The following is a 14,521-nucleotide window of genomic DNA, read 5'->3' on the forward strand; positions in this document are numbered from 1 at the left end:
TCGAACGTGCTCGAGATTCGCTCATCTCTAGTATATATACATCTAGTATATATGCCAAAGCCTGAATGAAACACCATGTTTAAAAAGATGGCGAATAAGTAAGTAAAGAAACAATGCTTTATCTATACAAACATTGTATAATGTGCCCCTGTAGCCATTAATATGCCCCTCAATAGCCAATATTACACCCCATCTGAGTTATCACTAATTTGCATCATTGTCAGTAATATGCTCTTCTGTAGTCAGTGACTTAAATATCCCATTAAAATAGCACACTTTAGCCAATAATAACACCTCTTTTAGCAATTAATAATGCCCTTTTGTAGCCAATTATATGCCCCCTGCCTCCAATAACCTGTCTGTTACCATTAATATGCTCTGCTAAGCCAGCAGTATGTCCCCAGTAGCCAGTAATATGCCCCCATCCCTTTAGCCAGCTATGCCCCCATTTGCCAGATAAATGCAGGAGATAGGCTACACCAAGTATGTGCAGGGCTTCTTATATGTTGACTTGCATTTCACATAGAATATCTATATAAAAAATTAAGACTTTCAGCGGTCCCGCACACATCTAAAGTCCCTCACAGTAAGGAACATATATATACATTCCTGCTGCACAGGGTATCTGCAGAAGGATTGTGTATATATGTATTGCTGACGTGAAGGGGTTAATAACGGATGATGGGTAAACCTGTCATGCTGCCATCAAAAGTCAGCACTCTCTATAATGGGCCGCTCCAGGCTGCTATTGGAGGACAGTGAGTGATCCATCATACTTACTGGCCAGGGCTTCAGCGACACTCTGATGCTATCCTTGGCCCCCTTCAAGAGCCTTAAACAATCAAGCCCAGGTTACATAGATCAATGCAGTATCTATGATGCAATCATGGTATTGCTTTTCCCCTAGGGGGATTATAAATTACTGGGAAAAAACTTATATTGAAAGTTTAAATCACCCATTTTCCCCATTTTATACATAAAAAATAAATAAAATATTTGCTATCGGAATCGCCCAAACTATTAAATCGCTGTCCATGGCTCCACAATTGCATCAGGCTCCCTTCAAAAGCCCAAAGCAATCAAGCTCAGATTACATACATCAATGTGGTACATCATGGTATTGCTCATAGGAGTTCCCTAGTGGACTACAAATTCCTTCAAAATTTTCCGATTTTATAAATAAAAAATAAAAAAGTAAACCTATTTGCTAACACTGTTTGTGAAATCGCCCGATCGTTAGTGGAACAAAAGGCCAAAGTGCAAAATTGCAGATTTTTGTTCATATCACATGCAGAAGAACTTAAATAAAAAGTGATAAAAAATTAAGTAAGATACGAATAATAAGTACAGATTATAGCACAAAAATGATCTCTCAAATAGTCCCATAGTTCAAAATATAAATATTTTTAAATAAAAGAATAAAACTCAGGCAACAAGTGCTTTTATTAATATCCATTTAATGGTTCTACCAGCTAAGTAGGTGGTTACGGAGTTACAGATTTGCTTTCAGAATAAACTTTGCTTCTAGTATAATAGCAGACTGTTTTAAATAGAAAATCTTCTGGAACAATCAGTTACTAAGCATTTCGGTCATTCATTAGAAATATTGACTTTTCCTTTGTAGGAAGAAGACATAACAACACCCAGAGCAAGAATGAAGCCAAGAGAAGACGTTCTGCATGAACCTAATTATTATGTCTGGGATTGCTGTTTGACTATATAAGTACAGTTTGTCCAAGTTTAATACTTAATAAATCAGGTGCCACAAACTTCTTGCAAATGGAAATTGCATCTAGTTTGCTTTGTGAGATCATGGATGCGTTATTGAACCAAATAAATCTTACTTTGTTAGATTACAGGTCTAGGAAGTCTCTCTTTTAATTAATACTGGGAGACTAATAAAACAATTGTGTCTTCAATTTCAATAACACCAGCAAAATGCAAATATGTTATCCTTCTTAAAGCGCCACTAAAGACAAAACTGAAAAGTCCAAGCCTGAATCCTGAGAGTAATAGTAAAGTTAGCCAGCAATAGAATAGCTAAAAAAACAAAGCAATATTTTGCCCCACTTCTCTGTAATTGGGCTGGCATAAACAATAAAAAAAAAAGCTGTTGGTTGAAAAAAATTTGTTTTATTCATGCGCCTTAATCCTCCTCCTTCATTCACACATCTGCAATTTTGCAGACTTTACGCACAGGAAAAGTGTTACTACAGTGCCGCAGTGATTCAAAGAGTTTTCCCACTGCCAGTATGATATTGATACATCATGCCAGGGGAAGAACGAATCCATTACTAACCTTTCCCACCAAAATTGCGGATGTATGAATGTAGCCTTACATGAATGTAGCCTCACATGACCCCTAGGCTTTCCGCAGCATCTGCTGAGCCTACCAGAAGTACATTTTTATCTTCATGACAATAAATGTTACACAAGAATAAAAAGAAAAAACTGGGATACAAAACAAGTCAAGGTGAAACTATTGTTACAGTATGATAAGAGTTCATTCGAGGGCTGGATAGATGTAACGTGGCGATCTGTTACCTAACCTCAATGGCTTTGTCCAGGCAGGCCCGGACTGACAATCTGGCTGACCGGGTAGTCTGTGGATCGCCAAGGCTGCATAATTAAATTGGACATTATTAAAAACTAGCAGCACCGCTGTGGCCCCCGGCGACTGCGCTGCTTTGTTCAGAAGAAGAAGGGCTGCTTCTGGACTATGGACCGCTGCCAGTTTACCGCTTTAAGCAGCCTGCAGCCTCAATAATTTGTGTGCATGTGTGTCTTTAAAATGCACTCATGCAGATGAATGATTGAGGATGCAGGGCACAGGCAGGCAGTGTCTCTGTACCGAAACATGACAGAGAAGAACGCATGCTGTCTGAAAAGATCCTGGTAAGGATCGAGTTACAGTTGAGTTTCTATTTTGTTTTTGTTTCTTTTGGGGTACTGCTCAGAGGGGGCTTATAAAACTCTATGGGGCACAAAGGAGGCCATTATAATCTACAGAGGGGGCCTATGTAAACTGTATGGGGGCATAGAGGAGGCCTTTATACTACACAAAGGCACAGAGGGGGCTACATATTCGATATGCTGGCACAGAGAGGGCCTATTATATGGGGCAGAAAGTGGGTACTGCATGAGGCAAAAGGATGTTGAAGTGAGATGTTTTTTTCTGGCAGATTCTGTGGAGATGAATTGTGGTCGGGAGAAGTTTTCATGATGGCCAGGCCATATGGAGAAGGAAAAAGAAAGTGAACATTTTTGATCAGAGAAGACGTCACCTGTGAGTCCCTGAGTGTAACAGGGGTCTTCTACTGTCTGTGTCCATCACTGCTGTTGGCTAATATAGCATTTTTAAGAAGACAGTCCTCCTGTTCACACATTAGTTAGTAGTACTAATACTAATAGTATAGTATAGTAATAATATATTAAGTGCAAGAAAGGGACAAATTGCTGGGAACTGCTTTTTGTGTACGTTGATGATGCGGCACATTGTACACAGTGACACAGTACAGCACCTGTCAGTGTCACTTTGGTTGTGCACCCTCTGTGTTACCTGAAGGAGGAGGAGGAGGTGCACACTATAAAGAATGGTGGAGTAGGGAGTTGGTGCACTTGACAGAATGGTGGGTTGGGGATTTGAGCTGTGCAGTTATTGTGTAGTAAGAGGCAGTTTGGGCCTTTATTTCTTTTGGTGCTTGGGGTATAAGTTAACATGGCCTGGGGTCTGAATTTACATGTTTGGGTCTGAATTGATTTCGGGTCTGCTGTAAGATTTTATTTTGGGGGTCTGGGGTATGAACTTATCCAAGGGTCTGCATATTTAATTTAATTGGAGGTTTGGGAAATAAATATATTTAGTGGACTGCAGAATTTATTTATTCAGGCATCTGAGGTATGAATTTAGGGGTCTGGTATAGAAAAATGACTTCAAACAGACATCACATGTGAGTCCCTGGATGATGAGTCTGACATGCCTGTTATAGGAAATTAATGTTGTCTATGAGATAACAATGCTAGAGCCTTTTTAGATAGAACTTTGTGTTGTGCTCCTCCTCTGTTATTCCTTCTGGAAATGTAAGACCTGGTCTACATAAAGACTTTCAGTGACACAGAAAAAAAAGCACAATTAAACACACATATCCCAGACCTTAAAGGGGTTATCAACCTAAGTGCGAAAAATGGAAATGCTAGCTGGACTTACTCACCAAGTCCCCCTGACTGTTTTGAGCCATCTCCTCTCTTTCTAGCTGCTGCCATTCCTAAGTTACAAATTTTTCTAAAGGCCGATCTATATCCAAGATCCAAGGAAACTACATTTCCCATCATACATTTTCCTTAATGGTCCATTTGCGTACTCGCCCCCTTAACTTTCTTTCCGGCCCACTGCTCTCATTACTATTGGACAGTAAACACAGGACAATTTATTTCACTTATTTTGCATCAAATCACCCCAATATGTATTCCATACTGACGCGTGGTGTAGCAGAGCTGATTCGCGCATGGTGTAGCTATGTGCTGCATAACGGGCATCTGTTTACCAGGGAGTGGGGGTGTAGTGTAGGTTTAGATCTCTGCTTGCTGACTGTGAATGAAAACATTCTTGTTCCATCCAGACTCTAACAACATCTATAACACTTACAATATACAGAGCTGAGACACAAAGGACAGGTACAGTACATATGCCTGCATTCACTGACAACAAGCAGAGAAAGAACTATAACATTTCATATTACAGATACCTAGGTTCAGGGACACATGTAAGTCTATGAGAGTAGCACAGGAGCATGGAAATGATGCAGATAATGTCTCCTGGGGGTCAAGTTACCAAGTCAATAGACAGCTAACCCCACCCCCAGAGAGGAGATTACATGTCCTCAGACCAAAAAGGAAGGGGGAAGAGGGAGCTGAGCGTGGTCTGAGTGGACCATGAGAAGCGGATTTTAGACAACAAGAGTTGATAAGAATGCAAAAAAACAGGGAAAAAGTGCAAGATAGGTTATACATGTACAGTGCTGGCCATAAGTATTGCAATCACAAATGCTTTGATAATAATATCTTTATTTATTTTGCTTGCAATGAGAAAACAAAAAAGAGAATTAAAAAAAGTTAAATCATTGATCATTTTATACAAAACTCTAAAAATGTGCCAGACAAAAGTATTGGCACCCTCAGCCTAATACTTGGTAGCACAACCTTTAGAGGAAATAACTGCGAACAACCGCTTCTGGTAACCATCAATGAGTTTCTTACAATGTTCTGCTGGAATTGTAGACCATTCTTCTTTGGCAAATTGCTCCAGGTCCCTGAGATTTGAAGGGTGCCTTCTCCAAACTGCCATTTTGAGATCTCTCCACAGGTGTTCTATGGGATTCAGGTCTGGACTCATTGCTGGCCACTTTAGAAGTCTCCAGTGCTTTCTCTCAAACCAGCTTTCTCACACTGGGCCCTACATTATGCTGCAAAATCTGTTGGTAGTCTTCAGACTTCATCATGCCATGCACACGGTCAAGCAGTCCAGTGCCACAGGCAGCAAAGCAACCCCAAAACATCAGGAAACCTCTGCCATGTTTGACTGTAGGGACCATGTTTTTTTCTTTGAAGACATCTTTTTTCCCCCTTGTAAACTCTATTGATGCCTTTTTCCCAAAAGCTCTTCTTTTCTCTCATCTGACCAGAGGAGGGAAAGGGGGGACATGATTAAACCTTTAAATATGTTAAAGGACTAAATAGGGTTCAGGAGGGAAATGTTTGTAGTAAAAAAAAAATTGAGCTCAAGAACAAGAGGACACCGTTAAGGGCTAGTTGGGGGAAAGAAAAGAAACAATGTGAGAAAATATTACTTTACTGAAAGAGTAGTAGATACTTGGAACAAACTTCCAGCAGATGTGATTGGTAGATCTACAATAACAGAATTTAAACATTTCTGGTATAAACATATATCTATCCTAAGAAAATAAGAAGGGAAATACTAAAAGGGCAGACTAGATGGACCCAGTGGTCTTTTTCTGCCGACAATCTTCTATGTTTCTAAATGAAAGCAGTTGTGATTGCAATCATTTTCTGGAAGAAATTCAGTATTATCGGACAGAATTACAGGGGTGCCAATACTTTTGTCCAGCACTATATATTAGACATAGGGTGGTATTGGGATGGAGGATTGTTTAGAATATTGTTTTTGTTACCCAGATAACCCGTTTAATGACACAGCTATTATAGGGTTTGATAATTGTGCAGCAGGACATTGCTGTGATAACCTATTACCTATTAGATGGGGAGATGTGTGGCCAGCAGCAGATGATTTTAAAACATTTTTAAAGACAGCAATCAGCTGATAAGTTCCCTCTCAGCTGATCACTATTTCTATTACACAGGGTGATATCTGCCTTATTCGGCAGATAATCTATCCGTGTACTATGGCCCTAACTCTCAGTGATCAATGGCACTGAATTGTTTCAGAAGTGTAACTTTAGAGTGTCACTGTTGTTTCAAAAATTTCATAGAGACATGTCAAAAGTTTTGATTGGTCTGGGTCTGAGTGTACTGATGATGAGAATGAGCAGGAGAGGATTGCGCTGGAGGGCAGTCTGCTCCCCACTGTGTGTTAGTGAAAGGATCAGGCTCCATAGACTTATATTAGGAGCCCAAGTCATCATGTGACAAAGCCTGGAGATGACCTGGCTCGTTCTCACGATTGGTTCAGGTCTGAATACTCAGACCTGGACTTAACAAAACTTTTGACATGTCTCTATTCCCCCCCCCCCCCCTTTTTATGCCTCTAAGACATGTCAAAAGCTTTTTGAAATAACACTGAAACTTTAAGATGAAACTATCTTGGTGCTGCTTTTCAAAAAGAACAGACTTAATAGTTTAAAGGGCACAATACTTTTACCTTAATTATTATGAATTACATGACAGATGACAAAGGAGCAGGCAGATCATCTATAATTGTTCTTTATTCTACCTGTGACTGTGTCTGATCACTGCTGTATTCTCTTCTATAGTTTGCATGGTAATAATACTCTGCAGCATCTGTGTAGACAGTGTATGGTGGTATATTGATGATATTTGTAGTGCACACTTATTTGTCTTATGTGATTATTCTGTGCTTTACATATGTAAGAAAATGGGCTGACAAAGTAAAAAAAAATCCTTCTGTTCAGTTGATGCAATGAGTATGTGGGGATATACATGTGGGATGTTGGGGTTTGTGTTTCCGGGGGCGGCTTTTTAACCCAGTCCAGCCATGCATTCACAAACCATTCCTGTCCGCTCCTCTGCTGATCTTGATCGTGTTTTCCAACATCTACTTCCTCCTTCCCTTCTGGTCCCTGCTGCAATGACACCTCTGGCCCCTCGGGTGTGCATGTGGCCACATCCTCTGGATTTATAGAATCAGCTTGTCTCCACCTGCTGGTGTCTTCTGCCAATCTGAGACATCTGCACCTATTTAAACTAGCTCCACCTTCTCTTCATATACAGGGTGTGCACTACTGCCAAGTTTCTCATTGATTTCAGGGAAGCACGTTATAACATGACAAAATTACAGCCAGATTTTTCTTTATTTTACTGTGTGGGAATTTACCCTCAAAGTGAAACTTAAAGTGACACTGTCGCCCCCTTTTTGCATTATGACTTCTCTTCATAGATGTAAGGGGTAAATTTACATCATACGTCATGGTGCTTGTTTCAGTAAAAAGTGATCTTTTATCATCTGTGGATTGTGCTACCTGGGAGGGGCTGCACGGCTAAAGCATTACTTAGCCCCACACACAACGCCATCGATGAACTTGTCCCCGTGATATCATTGGCTCATAGGCCCTGCCCCTCAACGCCATTGGAACAGGCCAGATTAAAGGTCCAGGCCCCAACCCAGCGGCCTATGCGCTGATGAGGTAATGAGGGGCGGGGCCAATGGTAGCATTGTTCGCAAGGCTAAGAGGCGCTTCGGCCGTGAAGCCCCACCCATATAGCACAATCTGCAGATGATAAAAGGCCACTTTTTACTGAAACAAGCCCCATGATGTATGATAAGTTATGAAAACTGCTAAACTTACCCCTTACACCTGTGTAGGGAAGTCATATTGCAAAAAGGGATTGACAGTGTCACTTTAACCCCTTAAGGACACAGGACGACCCCACTCTGAACCGTTGCAATCCCAGGTGCTATCTGCAGCCCGGAACTACGGCAATTTAGAATGCTATTTTCCCCCATATCTGGTGGTCCAGTGGGGGGATCGCCCCCGCGATGCAATCGCGGAGGAGCGATCCCCGCATTTGTACCAGCTGGGTGTCTGCGCTGTAATGGCGCTGATCCCGGCTCAGCAATCTATTGCTCTCGCCTGCAGCAGCCGAGAGCAATAGAACACAGATCTCATTGATCTATGCAGTATATCTATACTGCATAGATCTCAATAAGAGATCAGAGTAGTAATACTAGAAGTCACCCAGAGGGACTTCTAGTTAGTGTGTTAAAAATAAAATATTTATTAATAAAAAATCCCCTCCCCTAATAAAAGTCTGAATCACCATCCTTTCCCCATGTTATAAATAAAAATAAATAAACATATTTGAATCGCCCAAACTATTAATTTATCACATTCCTGATCTCGCACGGTAAACATCGTAAGTGCAAAGAAATTTCAAAGTGCAAAATAGTACATTTTTGGTCATATCAAATCCAGAAAAATTGTAATAAAAAGTGATCCAAAAGTTGCATCTACGCAAACAAGGTACTGATAGAAAGTACAGATCATGGCACAAAAAATGACACCTCACACAGCCCCATAGACTAAAGGATAAAAGCGCTATAAGCCTGGGAATGGAGCGATTTTATTGAACATTTATTTAAAAAAAAACTAAAATAAAAGTCATGCAAGTTACATATCGTTGTAATCGCACTAACTTGAGAAACATGTGAAACAAGGCTAAGGCGAACAGCGTAAACACAATTTCAACACACATATAATTTTTCTCTGGTTTTGCAGCATATTTTATGCAAAAATTACACCTGTCATTGCAAAGTACAATTAGTGGCACAAAAAAAGGGCTCATGTAAGTCTCTAGTTGAAAAAATGGGGTTAAGGGTTTAAGACAGAAGCAGTCTCATTTAGATATGATGACAATTGCATTAAGTGGAGGAGAGAAGCGCTCAGCTGTGCCCTTCTCATAGCTCTTTCTATAAATCTGTGGGGGTCTGGACACCCAGGACCAATCAAGAAAAGCGTTTGGCATGTCTCTGTTTGGGGGCCAACACATAAAAACAGAGCACAATTGCAAGAGGCCTTAGATAAATATTTCTGATTTATACAGTGTAGTCATAACTCAGATTATACTGTTAGGGCCGCTTTCATTAATTTGCTGTCAATCTGACATGTTTTACGGTGTGCTCATGAATAAGGTTTTAGTACAGCTTGGTTCTGTACAGAGCAGTAATATGGCTGCCATTGCGTTGCACATGGCTTCTACTGCCAGCTGCAGGCCTCTGATTTTATATAGATTTTTATTTTTAGATTCTTACAAAGAAATTGTAACATGCATTCCTTTATTCATATAGCGTCAATTTATTCCACTGCATTTTACATAGCTGAAATTGGTCCCTGTACTCATTAGGGCTCCCAATCTAAATGCAAATATATGTATACGTGGGAGGAAACTGGAATACCCAAGGAAAAACATACAAAAACATATAGAGAACATACAAAGTCCTTACAGGTGATGCCTTCAGTGAGATGTGAACATCCGGACGGTATGACACAAGCTTCGGAGCTGAGCACTCATCATATTTGTCGGGAACTGGCTGCTCTGAGCATCCAGCACTCTGCACTAGTGACTGACATCAGAGATCACATTAATGTCAGACATTTAACCACTTAAATCATGAAATCATGATCACTGCATGTCTCACTGACCTGTCACATTGGCTTATTGACTAGTACAGCATAAAATTCCAAACACCAAAAATTTAGATTTTTGGTCACTTCATATATCAGGGGGGAAAAAGAAAGGTGGGCAGATACAGTACATTTTTCATAATGGAAGAAATAGCCCTTTTTTGTACTGCTGTGTAATATAAAAAATAAAACTAGAAATAGAGATTAAAATCAGGAAAAGTTTTAAAAAATGTACTAACAATAACAATATCAGTATAAGGTTGATGGTGCAGATTTGATGCTGTGTTCAGTTATTTACATCAAATCTGCTGTAAATCTGCTGCGTATCCGCTGCGTATCTGCAGCAGAAAATTCACTGCAATACGGTGTGTGTAAAGTTACCCTAAGGATATTTGTCTACAGTGGCTCAGTTACATTATTTTGTGTATATCCTACACTCATTGGTTGAGTTAGAAGTACATCTAAAGCCATCTAAATGCATCTAAAGTTGTGTTTACAGTAAGCTAAAGTCACTCTAAAGTCATATCTGCAGAAAGTCACAGTCTGCACATGGGTCTAATGACCTGAAATAACAACATGAAAGAGCCTTATGATTCTCTAGCCATTAAACCCCCAGGGCAGGGGTTTGTGGTCTTAATATAGGCGGAAAAATTGACCCATACTACGCTTCTGTGAATTTGGTCTAAATGATAGCAGTGTCACTTGAGTGCTAAAGGAAACCTTTACCTTTCGGCAGGCAGCAACATGAAGACAACTACATGAAAGCTGAATGTTTAGCAACGTGACTAATGGGAAATGATAAAACCCTTTTTTTCTGCTTAGGCATGTTGACTTGTTGACGGCAGTTTACTAATTTCCCTTGCGTGTAGGCTTCACAAATTCTCTGCAATTTCATTCTTGATTATAGCAGGTGTACTCTCGGTGTTCTGGGCAGATCTAATTATCTTTGGTAATGCTCTTTTGGCTCAATCTTTGCATGAATCATCGAGGAAGTGTGTAATTAGGAAGCATGTCCTAGGACTTGGAGAACATGCATGTGCATAAAAAAAAGATTAGTCAAGCTAGTATTAACCTGTTTATAGCTGTAATTTTACTAGGAAAGGTAACACAAAGTGACTGCTTAATAAAAATGTGCAATGCTAGGGAAAGGCATTGTTACCAGGTGGCATGAAGAGCAAGGATCAGAGATGTAGAGAAGCATACACTATTTCAGTATATGTCCAAACATATACACTGCGAAATGATATAGTGGAGGACTGAATCCTTTGTAATTAAAACATTGGCATAATGCTTCTAGATAATTTCGTATTTCAATATGTGCAATACTGCACGCTTTCCAAGACAGTTAACGAGTCACTGAAACTGTAATTTAAAGAGGTATTCTGCTCAGAATTAACTTTTGATATGTTGCTGCCCAGACACACAATATAACACCTCTGACTTAGACGGGCCAGTGATTGGCGATAGGGCTGTCACTGCCAGACAAGTCCATCTCATAAGTTGAGGCAGGATCATTCAGGAGGTGACCGAAAGTTTAAAGTTTATAGAGCTGCATTGCAGCTTATGAGCTCAGCCAACCAGTAATCAGAGGGGAATTCCTTTCTCAGATACAATTGTGTATTAATTTATAGCTATATAAACAGGGTTGTACAAACTAATTATTAAAGTTTATACAATACAGAACTTAAAAGGGTATTCCTCCCAAATTAATGTTTGCATTAACTAATAGCCCACCCATAGCTTTATATCTTTTTAAAATCAACTAATTATGGCTTCTGCACCATTTAGCAGCTTTCTAGGTGGACTCACCCCCTCTGGATGCATAAAATTATCTAAATGGAATCTTGTCTGACACGCTCCTTCCTCTTGGCCCCTACCTCTCTGCTGTTGGCCAGGCTGTAAGTGCTAATCCTGCCCATGGACCAATGCTGAGCAGTTACGTCAGTGGTGAGCCGGGTTACCGCTGCTAACCCAGCCAACTGCAGAGACAGAGTACAGTTGTTACATGTCTCTGGTAGGAAAGGGGACAGAGGAAGGAACGCCCAGACTGCCTGGCTATCTTCTCATACTCTGGCATGCTGGGCCCTCTATGTCTCTGCCCCAGCGCAGGAAGCATTCCTATTCTCATCTCACCCCCAAAGCCTTGAAATCACTTCGGGTGTCCTGTCACATTCTGCTCCCGGTGTCCTGTCACATTCTGCTCCCGGTGTCCTGTCACATTCTGCTCTCGGTGTCCTGTCACATTCTGCTCTAGGTGTCCTGTCACTTTCTGCCCCCGCTATCCTGTCACATTCTGCCCCTGCTTTGCTATCACATTCTGGCTCCGCTGTCACATTCTGTCCTTCCAATGTGTTAGCACACTCTCCCCCACTGTCCTGTCAAACACTCTCCCTCACTCTCCTGTGAAACACTCTCCCTCAATGTCCCTTCACACTCTCCCTCGCTTTTCTGTCAAATAAAATACATCGCTGTCCCTTCACACTCTCCCCGGCTGTCCACACACTCCAGATACGCAGGAGGCATTCCTGTTCTTTTTTCTCCCCCACAGCCTTGTAAATCACCCCCGCTGTCCTGTCACAATCTCCAATGCTGTCCTATCGAACCCCTCCCCATCCTTTCACACTCTGTCCACACACTCTGGCATGCAGGAGGCATTTCCATTCTTATGTCTCCCCCACAGCCTTGTAAATCCCCCCCCCCCCCCCGCTGTCCTGTCAAAATTTCTACTGCTGTCCTATCAAACCCCCCCCCCCCATCCTTTGACACTCTGCGCTGCTGTCCACACACTGTGGCACGCAGGAGGCATTTCCATTCTTATGTCTCCCCCACAACCTTGTAAATCACCCCAGCTGTCCTGTCACAATCTCCACTGCTGTCCTATCAACCCCCCCCCCCCCCCCCCCATCCTTTGACACTCTGCGCTGCTGTCCACACACTGTGGCACGCAGGAGGCATTTCCATTCTTATGTCTCCCCCACAACCTTGTAAATCACCCCAGCTGTCCTGTCACAATCTCCACTGCTGTCCTATCAACCCCCCCCCCATCCTTTGACACTCTGCGCTGCTGTCCACACACTCTGGCATGCAGGAGGCATTTCCATTCTTATGTCTCCCCCACAACCTTGTAAATCCCCCCCGCTGTCCTGTCACAATCTTTACTGCTGTACTTTCACACTCTCTCCCACTGTCCACACACTCGGGCAACCCTGGGCCCACTATGTCTGCATGTGGCCCGCGGCATGTCGGGAGATGAAGTTTCCCGGCTAGCACCATCTTTAAAATAGTCCCTCCTATACAAAAAGTTCATAACTCTGAAACCCCTCCTCTGTTCCATGATGGCTCATGTAAAAGGTTTCCTTGGCCAGCTGCCTCTGTAGACTGCCAGGGATACTGTGTACAGAAGCTGTCTCAGAATGAGTTGGGGTGGGGGTTCAGAGCAGGGACGGAGTGAACAGCTCACACAGTTTTCTCAGAGAAGGGTGTAGAAGGGTGTAGGAGACTGAAAAGATAATAAGTATGCAATGAACTTTTAGTCCTAGAGAGGGGGTGGATTCAACATGTATTTTACTTGACTACCCCTTTACACCTTCTCATATCAAGTTTATTACATTTGCACATTTTTTTCACATTTAATCTATTTTTTTCCCAATACATACAGTGTCTTTATTCGTGTCACAGAATTTTCTTTTAAAATTTGAGCAAATATTAGGATTTTTGAGACACGTGGTGTGCCCCCGGATGATGTTGTAGCAGTGGGACGGCCGGTCACTTGCTAGGTGGAAGTGTGATTCCACTCCTTATGGTGGATGGCCGAGATACAGGCGGACCTTAAGGGTTTTGTCACATGACGCCATTGCCTGGTGGCCACACAGGTGTGATAGCACGCCTGCTTTTTGAGTATAAGGCCGGTAGTACCCTTCTCCCCTGTGGTCGGTGTCCTGTCTGGTTGCTGCAGGGTCCCTTGGGATTATGTCACAGGTGTCCAGAGTGGTGTAGTAACCCTCCTGAATAGTGGTAGGACCCACCACCCACAGAAGGGGGAAATGTCCCAAGGTTGCGGTGTAGGTGCTGTGCAGGTGGTAGTGAATAATCACAGACTCGGGTGATAGCGTTGATTTGGTTTACTTCTTGTAAAGGTGAAGCAGGTAATACAATGATTCTTGAATACACTTACAGTTCCAATAAATGCACGTACATAGAACCACCAGATCTGTAAGATAAGTGTTGAGCAGGATGTAGTAGAGTTGATAGAGTTGTACTGAGGTAGTAGAGAAGAGGATGCCATAAGAGTCTCAACCCAACTAGTAATGTGCTCTGCCGGGAGGTTGGAGTGCATAGAATACTTGTAGAAGAAGAAACAACAACCTGTGCCTGTGTTTTGACCTTTCCTATAGTCTTCACACCACCTGATGCCCATTAGATTTGGCAGAACCGTACTGGTGGGTAACACAGGCCCCAGACCCTGTAACCTGGATTGAGCAGAATGGTGAGGATTTCCCGCATTGCAAGATGGAGTTCATCGACTTTACGTAACTTTGCTCCACCCGGATCAGTTTCTAGCTCTTTCGCTCTTTTGAGGATACTGTCCAACACTCTAGTGACTCCTAGTCCTCGGCGTGGGTTGA

This window comes from Dendropsophus ebraccatus, chromosome 5 (assembly GCF_027789765.1).
Source record: "Dendropsophus ebraccatus isolate aDenEbr1 chromosome 5, aDenEbr1.pat, whole genome shotgun sequence".
NCBI lineage: Eukaryota > Metazoa > Chordata > Amphibia > Anura > Hylidae > Dendropsophus > Dendropsophus ebraccatus.